General features: G+C 39.2%; 1 protein-coding gene across 1 annotated transcript in view; it reads left to right on the top strand.

Annotated features, from left to right (window-relative positions):
* Positions 1-15486, top strand: part of PKD2L1 (polycystin 2 like 1, transient receptor potential cation channel) — a 167992-nt gene that overhangs the window by 13728 nt on the left and 138778 nt on the right. Inside the window, exons 3-7 of the mRNA XM_049697126.1 lie at positions 7056-7166; positions 10079-10283; positions 11171-11281; positions 12212-12366; positions 12568-12715. The gene's annotated coding sequence lies outside the window, so the exon portion shown is untranslated. The remainder of the gene's footprint in view (positions 1-7055; positions 7167-10078; positions 10284-11170; positions 11282-12211; positions 12367-12567; positions 12716-15486) is intronic.

Genomic DNA, 15486 nt, shown 5'->3' with positions numbered 1-15486 from the left:
AAAAATTTTATAATTGTTTCCTCTCCTTTGGTTAGTTTTCCAGTGTATATACTGGTAACATATAAAATTTAATTTCTATCACAAAAATAACAGTTAACGTTTATCAAGTATGTAAGGAACTCTCTGAATGCTTTACCTGTAACATTGTTTTCAATTTTTATAACAACCCCATGAGGTAGGTACTGGACTACTTATTGAGTGTTTATTCTGTGAACACAAAATACTATTTTTACTGCTTTACATGTTTTAAACTCACATAATTATTACAACAATTATATGAGGTAGAAACTAGTATGTATTCCATTTTACAGACACAGAAACTGAAACATAGAGTGGTTAGCCAGCGTCACACAGCTAGTTAAATGGTAAAGACAGGGTTGGAACCTAGTCAGTCTGGTTCTGGAGCATGTACTCCCTTACTGCTGTGCTTTTCTGTAACCCATATATCTCTTGCTCATATTCCCACATATTAATCCAGGACTCCTGATCCCAAAAAGTTCTTGATAAGTATTTCCTGGAGGTCTCAGGGATGTTTTGCACACAGTCAGAAAAATCTCAGTTAACTATCACATTGTCTCTGCTGCTTTTCTATTATTCCATTGCTCCAGCTCTTCCTTCTGCTTCATGCCTACCAGGCACCCATATCTGCCAGGCTCGGCTTTATCTACCACCACATCCCCTGGGCACATTTTGGGGGTACTGTTGCTGCTCACGTTGGGTTCAACGCATAAAAAAGTAGGGACAAACAAATGTACCACACTAATGCAAGATGTTAATAATGGGGGGAATCTGTGCAGGGGAGAAGGGGAGGGGATATATGGGGACTCTGTACTTTCTGCTCTAGTTTTCTATAAACCTAAAACTTCTCCTTTAAAAAGTCTATTTTTATTTTAATATAGGGGCAAATGTCTTTTAACCCCTTTTAGAGTTTTACTTTTCCACTTGAGTATCAAAACTGCCATTTGTGTATAAGTTCTTACAGGGTTTTAGCAAAATAGTTCTTTTGTTTTTGCTTATAACAACCCCTGGGAAAGAGACTCCTAGTCACCCTCCAACCTCCTTCATTGAACTGAAACTGAGGGGCTTGCTAACAAATTCCAGTGACAAGCTTTATAGCTGGATCTTCTCAATTCCCTTCCTTTAGAGAGAATCCTCTCCTGAGAAGACTCCATAGCCACTCATTTAGATAAACCTCTGGGGCCTGAGCCTTACCAATTTTCCTGATCTGCCTATATATGCTGGATCCAAGTGGTGGACCCAGCCTGGAGCCCCTTCAAAAGGTGGCCCTTTCAAAGGGTGCCATCCTTGCAAGGAAATGAGCAATTTTAAAAAGTATTAACTAGAGACTCTGTAGTGTTCTGTTCATACCTTTCTTGGGATCGGCTTTCAGGGACCTCATGCAAAAAGTGCCTTTGCCCACCCAAGAGCAGTGTGCTTAGTCTTGACACCCTGGCCATTATTGATTCACCTACCCTGGACCTCTTCCACTCCTATAATGACTCTGAAGAATAAGCACCAGTGAACTTTCTGATTTTAGGGAAGACTCTTTATTACCTTGGAAGCTGACAGTTCCAGTGGCTCAAAAGCAAACACATGGAGACTAGGGTCTGACCAGATAAGCAGGATAATTTCTCAGTAAGACTCTGACTGAAGCTCTAGCCCTGCCCCTGTCCCCAGATGCCTGAAGAGGGTTACTTTGGTGTCAGCATCTCCCCAGTGGAGGAGGGTGTAAGCAACAACCACACTCCACCAATCCCCTTTAATTGTCAGGTGGCCATAGTGCCTGGCCTGGACAGGACTGGATTCTTTCCCTACCTCCTGTCTCCTACCATCTGTCTTGCTTTGGCATTCTTTTAGAGGTGTTCCATTAGTCTAGGACAGTGAAGTGCAGACTTGGAGTATGTAAAACTGGTGAAGTCTGAATGAGCTTTATGGATATTGTACTACAGTTGTAAGACGTTAACACTGGGGGAGGCTGGGGAAAGGGTGCATAGGACTTCCCTGCACATTTCTTTGCAAGCTTCTGCAAATCTACAATTATGTAAAAATAAGAATGTAACATACATACGTGTATACATAATCTGGAGTGCCGGAGATTTGGAGAAGGGACTTCATTACAGGCATTTGAAAAACAATCCAGATGTATTATTTGTAGAGCGTGTGAGAATCTTCTGGGGTTTATTAAACATGAAGGCCCCCAGCTCCAGAGACTCTTGTTGGGTGGTGGTGATGGGGGAGTGGGTCAGAATCTGCATGTACACGTTCCCGAGACGGCTGTATTGCAGATGATCCTGAGAGTCCGCTTTGAGAAGCACTGGTCAGTGGGAGAACAGGGAGGTGCCTACAAGCATCTGATACCTGGGTATAATTTGAGGGCCTGGGAGACTCAAATTATTGCCTCAATCTTTGGGAAAATGGCTGCTCCAACTGCAACAGTAACAAATAGGTGGACATTCTCTTCTGTTGTGCCTGGATGGAGCACCTTCTGGTTTCGGTAGTTCCCAAAGCTCTCACTGGTCACTGCCTTGAGGTGCTGAGTCTCTGATTGCACTGAGTGTTAAAACCGTGGATCTCATTCCTTCCCTGCCGTTTTTTCTTGGTATTGGTGTTTTCCTGGTGATTACAGCTGCCTTGTTTATGCCCACCTTCTGCATTCCAAGGCTAAAATATCTGGGGGGAATGGAATATGCTCACAAGGATTCTGAATCTTTATCTAGGGGCCCTCTGTCCTCTAAGAAACAAGCTAACTACTTTCACTCATGGAAGTCTTTAATGCCATGACTATGATTTTATATTCTTAGACGACCTCCACACTCTTGCCTTCAACCTTGAAGTGAGTCTTTACTCATTTTTTGGCCTATGCTTTTTCCTGCAAGCTTCTAATGCTATTTCATTCTTCTCCCAAGTTAATTTACCAACAGTAAGAATTTGAGAGAACAATCAGATCTCTCTCTCTCTTTCTCTTTGTCCATCAGTCATCCTGAGCTCTCACAGTAATGTTTCACTCAAAGTAACCTCTGCTGATACTGGCTCCCATCTGGGCTGGTTGGCCGAATTGTGTCCTTTTGCTTGTCTTTACTACCTTTTGCCACGACTTCTCTAATATCAACATTAACAAGTTCCTTCCCCTTCCTTTTAAGTCCTTGCTATTCTCTTCATTACTAAGTATCTTTTCAACACTTGTTAAGCAGCCATCCACACATACAGATGCATTAGTAGTTTTGAGGTTGTGGGTAACCGCTAAAGCAGAGCCCTGTGGACTTTCTCTCATTTCCCCATTGCTTCTCTGCTCTAGGGACCTTCTAAACTTGCAGCACCTCAGTGGCTGTAATCTGGCCATAATCTAACCACAATTCAAAATTCTTTGATCTAGGGCACAAACACCCACACCTTTCAACATTACATATCTTTTCTTGTGGCCTATATGGCCTCCTGAATTGCCTATTCCATACTCAACCTGATCACCAGCAAAACATTTTCCCAGGGATCTGGGACAGGAGGGGAGGGACTTTAGATCAACCCAAATACAAATGCCACAGCTTCTCTTTTAGCTCTTGGAAAGTCTCCAAGTTTCTTTTGTTTGTTTGTCTTTTCTTACCTAACATTTGTTATCCATAGATCCATACACTCAAATTTTTAAAGCTCTCTTCACCTGATACCATTTGAAGAAATGTACTTTATTTTACCCCCTTAGGAAGTTCTAGAAAATTACAAGTTCCCATTCTCTGTTAGCTATGTCTCATTGTGGACAAGCGGTTGCAGCCATTATCCAATTAGTTGTACCCATTTCTCCCTATTTGCGGGCTTTCTCCAAACTAGGGTAGCCCACGAGGCAGTCTGTAGCACATCACTTTGTACCGTGAGTGGTGCAGCCGCCCTGGTGAGAACACATGCCTGGTTCTGTATAGTTCCATGGCACAGGACCGGGAGCACCCAGCACTATGCTATCTGCAGGCTTGCTTCTCCCTTTGCATGACCAGAACGTTGTTACTGGGCTAAGTTTGTGCGCATGATTCCCTCTCCCCTCAGTATGAGAGTTCCCTCCCAGGAAAGAACTCAGTCTCACGCAGAAAGCCTTGCAGGCCAGCCTCACTAGTTTCCCAAGTGTGCCCAGATACATTTGAATCCCAGTGGTTGATATGGCTTTGATTTAAGTTAGGATTCCCTTTTTCCCTTCTGCACATATGTTTTTAAAAAGCAAAGGTTCTAAATATAATTATAATTCTCCAGAATTTGGTGTTTTCCTCTCAATGCCAAGGACTCTCATCTCAATGCCCTCTCATCCCCTCCTTTCTTCTGCCTCCTTTCACTTTCCCCACAAGTCTTTGAATAACAGGTTTGGTTTCTCCCTGCCCTTTGAGGTCCATAGAAAGTGTTTGGGTGATGAAGCTCTAGTTGGCCTACTTCAGGAGAGACCATCGGTTTATAATAACTTTGGGTGATGGCCCAGGGAAAAGAAGAAGTGGTTGTAAATGAACATAGATACAGATTTCCATCTGGTGATTTGGCACAGAGAAAGTACAGGGGAAAGGTTAAGGGGAGGGTCCAGAGTAGGGGAGCTGCTAGAAGATGCCCCAGTGAAACAACTTCCTCTTAGAATGAATGTCTGAAGGCCAGGTTTTTCACCTCATAGAGCTCATGAGGTGCACTGGGCCGGGGAAAGCCCAGAGACAGCTCTTTCTGAGCAAACTTCATCGTGACTCTAGCCTCTACAACATCAGTCCCACAGAGCACACATGCACCAGCCCACACACAGAAACGTACGTACATACCCAATTACGTATATAGAAGGTGAGCTTTACTAGTGACTGTGACATAATATCTCATTGGTCCAAACACTTTCACTACCTTTGCTGACAATATCTGAGGATATTTAAGCTAGAAATAATTCACTGTACAATTAGAGTTAAGTTTAAAATGCAGCTTTTTCTAAGAGTGACCAGCATGACTAATTCTTATCCACTGTAAAGTAGAAATAATTGAAATCAGGCTCTTTCCTATTTAGTTATGGGGAGGGATTAGGAAGTAGAATGCACAAGATAGCTGAAGTCTTGAAGGGAAGAGAAGGATTCAGAATTTCAAAGGCAAGTTTCCTCCTACTTAAAAATTTGTATTTCAGTAGATTGAATAGAACAGAGGCCAGATTACAGTGAGTAAACAGTTATGAAATGAAAATAGCTAGTATAGATTCATCGAAGGAGTACGGATATGAAAGGAAAGAGAGAAAGAAATGTTGCAGTGAAGATTGGGGCCAAGTGAAGGTTTTTTTCAAGATAATGTATAAAAGGAAAAATTAACAAATGTGTAGTTTTGGCCATATCCCCATATCTATTTCATGGATTTAAACTCCCTCTCTTTTTTCAAGGGGAATTCGGCCCTATAAATAATTCTCAAACTGTTTTACATAAATGTGAATTTTCTATATTATAATGCAGTGCCCTAAAATATTAGGGAAAAAAAAGTCTTGTAAACCACTTGGCAAGGAGAAAAGGAAGGAAGGAAGGAAGAAAGAAAGAAAAAGTAAGGAAGAAAGAAAAGTTAAACAGATGCCTCAGTTTTAGCAGTTGTCCTTAATATTTATATTAAAATCCCACAGTATCTCAGATCTAGCCCTTGCCAACTAAGTAGTGGCAAAGATAATATAATAGCCCAAAGACAACTGTGTATCATGGGTCTCTGCAAAACAATCTCAGGTTTCTTCCCAAGCAAATCACAGATTTTCAAGGGATAATCTTTTCCCTTGAAACTGAAAAGTCATTTGTATTTCAGGATATTTTATAGAGTGATAGGCTCTCTTTCCTTGTCCTCATTTCCTTCCTTCTTTATGTATTGTAGCAAACTCTGCTGAGAAACACTGAGATACAAAAAAGCACTTCAGCATTCAGCATGTAAATGAGGACTGTAGCTGGGAATAAGCTGTACTCATTCTCCATTCTGTGGTCTCTAAGCGAAAGCTGCTAAGGTACAGCTCAAACCACTGTTCCCAGAAAGCCTGGGATTGCAGGAACCTCTTCCAGGATTGTTATGAAGGCAAAGAATTTTGTTTTGTTTTATGATCTTGTAACGTTGGTCCCTGTAGTGCAGCCTTTAGAAAATATTCATGTTCTCAGTTGCACTGGTGGATCAGTCAATCAGTTTATATCAGGATCAAGAAGGGAGGTATGCATGGTAACTGTAAAAATTATCCTACAACACAACTAGGTGACCAGTTCAAGGCAGGAAAATTGACAGGCGTTGGCACTTTGGTACTATTTTCATTACTTAATGGAACAAAATCCAAATGGATGGTAAAATTTTCTTTCCTCAATCTGACCCGTTTATCAATTTCTGTTGCCTTTGCTAACCAGCCACAGCTCAAATAGAAATAAATTCAAATATTTTTTGAATAAATTTTCTCTTTTTACTCATTTGTTTTCTTGATTTTCCCCCCAAGGGCAGTCATATCTGTATGATGTTCCCCAAGATTCACTCTAATTACTGGCTCAAGATCTCTCAGACACAAGATTTCTTTTCCTATCATTCTTTTTCCTATTTTGAACCATGGTAGTATTTGGAAGATTTAAACAAAGAGAAATATATGCAGTTGACAATGTTACAAGAAAGTATAGATGAAGCAAGAGGAGCTTGCAGTTGATAACTGTTGAAGCTGAGCTATGGGGGTTCATTATATATGCTGTTCCCGGCTTTGTAAGAAAATGAAGATGTTCATAATATAAAGTTAAACAACAGAGTGAATAATCCAAACAGAACCAATCATCTATGCAGTCTAGGCTCTACCAGATGCCTTGGATTCACATGAAGAAATGCCAGACATGATAAAATGGTGCACTATCACTATTTATTATCTTGGGTAGTATGGAAAGGAACCTTCAAAGTCTGATATGGAGAGCCTGAGTAAAGCAAAAGGACTGTGATTTATGGTAGCAAGAGAGAATTACAGTCTTGAATGAAGGGGAATTTTTCCTCATGCAGGATGTTTTAAGCTTGACCTAGTAAACATAAGAATTTCATCTATGGAGTTGCATAGAAAGATTCAACTATTGGCTCACTTACAGGGTCTTATTGAAACTACTGGCACATAGCCTCGTACTGTGCTGGTACTGCAGGATGCTGAAGTTGGAAAAACATCCTATTAAGAAGAGTGAGTTTGAACTGGTCAGATAAAGGTAAGTTTAAATGATACCCCTATGGTCTGATTTCTCTTGGCCTGGAGAAAACTCTGACCTTAGAAGCATACAGTGAAATGATATGATCAATAACAAGAGCCGACAATAAAGATTGAGAAAAACAAACCATAAAAGTTTGGCTTATAATAAGGCTAGAGAGTCTGTCCAAAGTGGATGGTAGTTTCTTTCAAGAGGCCCTCCGAGTGTAGGTATATTTCAAATGGGAGGCAGTGGGAAACGTTATTTATGTGAACCAAGCTCAGAGTTCCCCCAACTGTTAACCCAGCATGATCTTTTACCTAGGAAGAAAAATCTGCTTTCTGAAAAATGAGGGTTTATCCTAAGAAAAATCGTACTGACCTCTCTCTCTAAGCCCTATGAATTCTCTTCTGCCTTTCTGATGGAAATAGGGAAGAGGTTTTCTTTCTGTTTGGGTTTTTTTTTTTTTTTGAAGATCAACACTATACATTTATTCTACACATCTCCCCATCATGTGCTTGAATTAGGGATATTGGGAAATTTGTTTTTACCATTGGCTAGTTACTTTGATAATCAAAAGGCGAAAGAGCTCTAAAGATTCCAAGTGTTTATTTAAAAGCTGTTAGGAAATGAAATGAAATTAAAAATGATGAAATGAAGGACACCCACAATAATTCTTGAACTCCTGGAAATCCTAACAGATGCTGCAAATATAGGTCTTTATTCTTAGGAAAATATAGTCAGAGCTAGCTTCCTTATGCTATGCATAAACTTTTAACATCAGAGGCAGTACAGATAGTACAGAAGTTTTTGAACTGATCTCCAAACAAACATAAACCCACTATGTTGAAAAGAACAAGTAATTTGAGGTTTAGGGCAAAAGCCAGTACTTCACACATCTAATCCAAATCAAAGAGACTGCAGATAGTTTTTGGTGGGATGAAAGGAGTGAAATAAAAATAAATTCTATGGGTAAATAAATGTAAGAGACAATTTAAATAAGCTAACAAAAGAAATACATTAAAAAATAAAAATACTAGCCAGGTACAAGCTTTTGTTTCTCAATGACAGACTTCTGCATCTTTGTCAGACTAAACTGTTAGTATCATTAAAAACTCCCAGAAGAATTGGAGTTCCAGACAGAGAAAGAAGTCCGGCCACAGAATGAAGGAGCATGGTCCAGTATTCTGGCTACTGAGCTACAAATCATAGGCAGAGGAAACAAACCAGAGTCTTGTCTGACACAGGATAGTTTAGTGGCTCAGTGTAGCAAGTGGTGTAGAGTCAAATTCCTGTCTCACTACTGACAAGCTGTGTGTCTTTGGCCAAGTTACATAGTGAACGCTCACTAAATGTTGGTTCACAATATTATTATTCCTGAGTATAGATTGTGTCCCAGGATATGGGGCAGAGCCAAAGCTAATCATAACTTACCCTTTCTCAGGAGTCTATAGCTATATAGCAGTAAGAACTTCAGTAAACCAGGCAACTTTCTACTTTTAAGCTACAAAATGTGAAAAAGGGGAGCAGAGAACAGAGGTAGCTAATTTAACCTGGGAAGACTTCCTGGAGGAGGGACTACCTGAACTAAGTCTTTAAGGATGAGCAGATGGCAAAGTTCTGGTGGAATCTTTGGACTCTTTTAGCCAAAAAATCATTTCACCCAAATGTGAGCAAATAAAATCCTTTGCAAATGTCCTGATTTATAATAATAATAATAATAAAATCAGCCAGCAGATTAAGAGAATTTGATCATATCAATTGGATAAAAAAAGAAAAGAATAAATGGAGCCCAGGAAAAAGGGATTTTATTAATAGTCCCAGAGAGAATTAGCATTACCCAATATAGAGCAGCACTAAACCAATTGTCCCAGCTGGGAAAAAGAAAAAAAAAAAAAGTAAATCCTTTCCATGGAAGAGAGAGGATTTGGAATTAAGCTCCTTTTCTTCTAGCCTTTTAAAAAATACTCCCATTTTTCTCTATATAATATCACAAAAAGGAGATCTTTCTTTGTGTCATATTATCATCTACGCACACAGAAATGAAGATGCACCACGGAGCGTCCTCCTCATCGTTTATACAAACTGGTTTTGTAAGAAAAGCTGTAATGAAGTGTCTCCTCCCAGACCTCACAGCCTTTGTAAATGATAATAATAATTATTGTATTAATATTATTATCTATGGCAAGAGATATAGAGACACTGAAAGGAAAAATGCAGGGCTCCACTATTGAGAAATCAATGACAAAATGGGAATTAAATTTCAGTGATCATGTCTCAAGCCCTTAGAGGGACTTCCTACAGTGCAGCTGCCAACCTAATCCACCTCCGAGTTACTCCACGAATACCAAGCCTTTTTTTACGGACTATAAACTTTTTTTTATTGAGAAGGGAAGCGATTAGGTATGTGAATCTTTTATATTGGCATATTATTTTCCTAATTTCAAAGCAATTTCACACACCTTACTTTTTATTTCCCCAACTTTGCAGATTCCCAACCTCTATGAGGATGAGAATCCCTTTTTAATCTGACAAAGTTTAGTGGATTCTCACCTGTTCTTTTTTTATCTGTCAGTGGGAAGAACTCAACAAAAACTTAATATAAAAACAAATTACCATGAATTCAATAATTTTTAAATGAGTGTGTATTTTATTGTTCATAATATATGTGAAAAATAGTTTCACATATATGCAGACAATAATAAACTATAGATGATGCTTGGTGAGAACATGGACTCAACCCCCCCCAACCACACACACATGGTAATTGAAGTGCTTGCTAATCAGGGGTTCTGCGTGTCATTATCAGATGAAATTTCAAGAGCCATAGAAAGGTTACCCTAAAACTGTACCTGGAGAGAACCAAGGAATTATGTATATCAAAAGCTGCCTTAAAACCCAGAGATTTCAGATAAATTCTTGCTCTGCTGCAGAAAAGAGAATGACCCTATTTAACTCCTTTGGAAAGAAGGAGAGGCAGTGATCTCTGTTAAAGAATGAGGACAGAGCCAGCGTTAACCTCTATGTCCCAGTGCATCTTTCTGATTTGGTGATCGAGTGGAGCAGAGAGAGAGAGAAATGGATAGAACTGAGCAAGACCCAGTATCATTGTGAGACATCATTGGGAGTAAAATAAAGGTAAGAGTTAAGGAAAAACATGTTCTAGGCCTGTTCATGCCAGATAAGAAAGTATATTGGAAGTGAAAAGTCAAATTGGTTTATCTCTGGCCACCATTACAACTGTCTCCATCTGCTTGACTGTATCATGCATTCATGCGTTCCCATTCTCTCTCTCGTTTTTTTTTGTTGTTGTTGTTTGTTTTGTTTGTTGGAGCCATTAGGATTAAGAAAAACAAATTCAAAGGAAAGATTTTTCTCAAGTTACTAAAGGAAATTATCCTCAGAAGTATCCCAACAAGAAGAAACTGTGGAGAATGCTTCCCCCCCACCAACTCCCACCCAATTATCTTGTACTGAGATACCTAGTAAAACTGCATGTTGTAGGTGAATGTCATCTTTATTCTCTCCTTTTCAAGCCCAGGAATTTCTGCTGATGGACTCTTTTAGACAGTAATTTCAGGAAAGCCTACAATTGAACAGCCAAGCAGAAATTGTGGTTCTATATTTGTTAAATGCTTTTGAGGTCCTCACATAAAAGGTTGATAATGAAGTATTAAGAGAAACTCTGAAAGGCTGCGGTTGGTCAAATTTCTCTGCATGGCACAAAGGGGAGGATGACCTTATGCAAAACCCTGATAGTTCCATTATAAGAATAACCAAGATTTAATGTGAAGTTTAAAAATCACTTTCAAATGCTACCCAAACCAGACTCTTGGCAAAGTATAAATGTTTCATTCAAATTGGGGCTTATAGGGAAAAAGCAATTAAAATCTAATTGCATTATACAGGAGATTTGTACATTTTCTCCTCAAAGTCAGGCAAGGAGAGAAGGGGTTCTTAAACCCTGTTTTTAAATTAGAACTTTCTTTCACATCTCTTTTTTTCTTGTCTCCTTTTGAATCCAGACACTTGAATTTGGACAGACAAGCAACCCAGCCACCTTTCAGTGTGGCTGTGTCAGTATCGGAATGAAATGAACATGACCCCCTCCAGCAGGGAAGGAACACACAGTAAAGGTATTTTTTATAGAACAATTCTTCACACTGCCCTGGTGACTGGGGAAAGGAATCTCGTGTTTCTCTTTTGCTGATACTGAATCAGCTGAAGAATACCATGAACGTCAGTAGAAATGCTCTGAAATAGTCTGCTCTCCCTTTTGTCTTTTTGTTCTCATGAAGGAGAGAGAAGACAGATTTTTTTTAACATGAAATATTTAATTAAAATGCCAATTAAAAATCGACCAGTTATTCGGTGGTTCAGTTTATAATCGGCGATGTTGCAAATTATTGCGTTAACTTGCAAACTGTATTAATTTGGCATACTTCTGTTCGACTCTCTAATAAAGATGGCTATACTCACTAAAGATAAGAATACATTCTTAACTAGCATAGGAAGCTGAGTTCAGCAAAGAAATTCCTATTCTTGTTTTCTCAATAGTTAATGTAGCAATTGGATTTATATCTTGGTTACACAGATGGGCAAAATTAGAACTGATAGAGAAACTGAGTTTATATCTTAATTGGAGAGAAATTCCAAACACCTTAGCAACATGCATCTCCCAGGTCTTACTTCTGTATGTTATTGCATACTTACTTATTAACATTTCCATATATAGACCCTTATATGGTTTCCAAGAGCTAAATGAAAATGATGATAATATCATCTATCATTTGTACAATGGTTTATAGCTTACAAAGCACTTTCACACACATTTTCTCAGCAATTTAGAAATTTGTGTAAATGGAATAAATTAAATACATTTGTAGAGAAGTTTAGATTTCTAAAACAGTTTATTTCAAACACGTTTATTAACCCACTAGCAACTCGGTAGCTCGAGCAAATTTTTAGTCTCTAGGAAGTGTCAATATGGGCAGTTACTTAGAATATTCTGAAAAAAATTAAAGTCAGAAAGTGCAAAATAAGATCCAATTGAATTTTGTCTCCAGCCTTCACCTCAAGGATCAGATTCAGCAGACCGTAGAACTTGCTTTGAACCACCTTCTTCTTCTCCACAATGCGGACATCAGGATTTGGTAAAAAGGGGTACTGTCCATTTCCCCCAAAAAGACTTCGAATATTTGTGGTCCAGCAACTTATAAAAGTAAGAACCCCTCCCCCCATCTGATCATCCATTCCTTTATTACCTGGGGTCCTAAAGATTTACTAAAACCGGCCATAAATTTAGGAAGAGCCCTACTCCACGGAACAATTTTTTTCCTAGGAGAGATCCCAAGGCTTCCAACAGTTCTGGAAATGAAAATAAGCTCTCTCCAATAGATTACATACATTTACCTATTCCCAGTTCCAGGTAAGAGTCCAGGTTACTTACCAGGTGTGGCTGAGTTGGAGGACACAGGTGAAAAGAAAGATGCACACAGAAGGCTTCGGAAGCAACATAATCCTCTGGAGTGACAAGGATAGAAAATTCTAAAAACTTGGGAGACAGAGAGGTAAGATGGGAAAGTATTCTCCTCAGTGGTAGTGGGGTGGAATTCTCCTCAAGCCCCAACTTCCTTGGTGTGTAAGCGATCCCAAACAGAGTTAAGGGGAGGTGAAATGGAGCTGCCAAACTTCCAAAGAAGAGATTATCTACTTAATTAAAGTTTTTTTCCCCCCTCTAAGTCCTTCAGCCAATCAGAACTCAAGTGCCAGAGAAAGATTGAGTCGATCAAAAGAACACTCCAGGATCCTCCCAGACAAATGCAGAAGAAGGGGACGAGGAAAAGGGGACAAAGAGAGGAACACGGAGAAAGAGGACAAAGAAAGAAGGTGGGGGGAGGAAGAAAGGGACATAGCAAATCCCCTCCACATAATCACTGCATGGAGTCTCTCTCCTCCCTCCCGCCTCTGCCCTCACCCCCACCCCCAGCCTCCCTCACCCATGCACACTCACCACAGACACAGACACACCGAGAGGGAAGCCTGGTCCCCAAGGGGATTTAGAAGGGACTGTGCTTTCCCGGTTGTCCTTTGTAGGGCTTTGAGGCTTAATTTGCATTCAGGGTAGCTTTCTTCAGAGAAAAATATACCGTGTACTGGGTGAACCTCAGCCCTCTAATCTGAGAATGCAGGGATATGGCCCAACCATCTCCAGTATTCTTTAAGTTAGAATAGCTTAGGAAACTTTAGGGAGCCTGATGGTTTCTTCCTTTCAACTTTTCCATTGAACGCTTACTTGTTGAACACCTATTACATTCTCAACCCTACACTAGACATTGTGGACATTTTTTAAAACCAAAACAGGATTTCTGCCCTAGAGACATTTACAGCCTAGTAAGGTGATAATACAAGAATGTAATTTAGTAAGGTATTAAATTGCTACAAACTGACTGTAAATCATATAGGCTTATTTGGGGAAGGTTTTCTGAAGAAGGTAGAATTTCAGCTTCGAAGAAGGGATGAAATTTCAATAGGCAGCCACCTCCCTATGGTGAAGCCAGGAGGGTGCCCAAGTTTCTTGCTCTCACATCTTGGAGCTGCTGTCCCTTCTGTTCTACTAAGAAGGAAGGGTCACCTGAGTCACAATGCAGGAACCCAAAGGGCCCCCAACATACTTCCACATGGTCACATCTGCTTTAGCATCTGCATCACCTTTCCTCAGGGCTCCCCAGAGACAATGGTCTGTCTTCATTTCCTTCCTTTTATCTTTATTTCTCTTGCTTCAGAACCCTCTCTGGCCAGATCTACACTGGCAAAGGGAACTGGAAAACAAAGAATTATTAGATTAATTCATTACTGGATTATTCAGGCCAGAAGATTTAGGGCTCTTGACTTGAATATTTTGACCGTTAACCTTATTGTCCATTTTGAATCTTCCAGATCTTTATTTGAGATTCCTAAGTGTGAGATGAGCTCAGTCAGTTTTGACCCCCATACAAACAACTTTAGGTCCTTTACTCACTCTTTGTTTCTCCTCAGCTTTGAGGTATAATTAACAAATGAAAATTGTATATATTTAAGGTGTCCAATGTGACGGTTTGATATATGTCTCTATTGTGAAATGATTACCACAATTAAGTTAATTCATACATTCATCACCTCACATGGTAACGGGGTGTGTGTATGTGTGTGTGTGTGTGTGTGTGTGTGTGTGTGTGTGTATGGTGAGAACACTTAAGATCTACTCTCTTAGCAAATTTCAAGTGTCCAATACAGTATTGTTAATTACAGTCAACATGCTGTACATTAGAATTTGTTCATCTTATAACTGAAACTTTGTACCCTTTGCAGGTCCTTCTCTCTTTTGTCATTCAGAAAGGGAGCTGCAGAGTCTATTTAAGACCCAGAGTCAAGTCCTAGGAAACCAAGGCATGATGACTCATGAATTTCAATCTTGACTTCTTCCCTGAGATGAGGACAGGGTTCTCTCCATTTACTTGACTAGGGAATTCTGAGGGGATGGAAAACTTGTAGGAGGTAGAACAGACTTGGGTGATTTTTCTGTGAAAAGGGAGAGCTAATTTAAAACAAGTTTCTTGATACACTTTCCCATGCCATCAGAATTTTTTCCCACAAAGGAAAGATTTAATACCCTCATTGTTTTGTATAAGGTTAATGCCTTCTCATTGTGAAAACTTAAACATGACAGAAATATATGAAGTAGAGAGCTCACGTCCCCTTGATGACCCACCTCCTTCTCCCCACTCCAGGAGAACAACTAAGTTTTGGATGGTCTTTTGGGTTTTTAACTATACACATATGAATATAAATATGTATATTAACATTTTTCACAAAAATGAGATTATATAGATTATATTTTGCAAGTTGCTTTTCTCATTTAATAATATGTTGTACTGCTTTCTATGTTAGGGCCTAAAGATCTCTCTCTTCTTATAAGAGTGTGATAGTATAAATTATCAGGTGTATAAATTGTCAGCACTTTGCTGAATATTTGGGTTGTTTTCAGTCTAGCAAAGGAATTGGAAACTTTTAAATTTATTTCAATTTGGAGTTAAGTATTGCTGTTTTAATCACTTTGATACTGGAGAATAGATTTATCTCAATGTCTGAGGTACAAAGGATTATACATAAAGTTATGATTTCCACAGTACTTTTGTGTTTGTTCTTAAATTATTGATAATCTTTTTCCAATTGAAACATTATTGCCATACAACATTGTGTAAGTTTAAGGTATACAATGTGTTGATTTGATACATTGCAATATGGTTGCCATTGTAGTGTTAGTTAACACTTTTATCATGTCACATAATTATTATTTCTT

The sequence above is a fragment of the Orcinus orca genome, chromosome 14 (genome assembly GCF_937001465.1).
Source record: "Orcinus orca chromosome 14, mOrcOrc1.1, whole genome shotgun sequence".
NCBI classification, from domain to species: domain Eukaryota; kingdom Metazoa; phylum Chordata; class Mammalia; order Artiodactyla; family Delphinidae; genus Orcinus; species Orcinus orca.
This window is presented reverse-complemented; position numbering and strand designations above follow the sequence as displayed.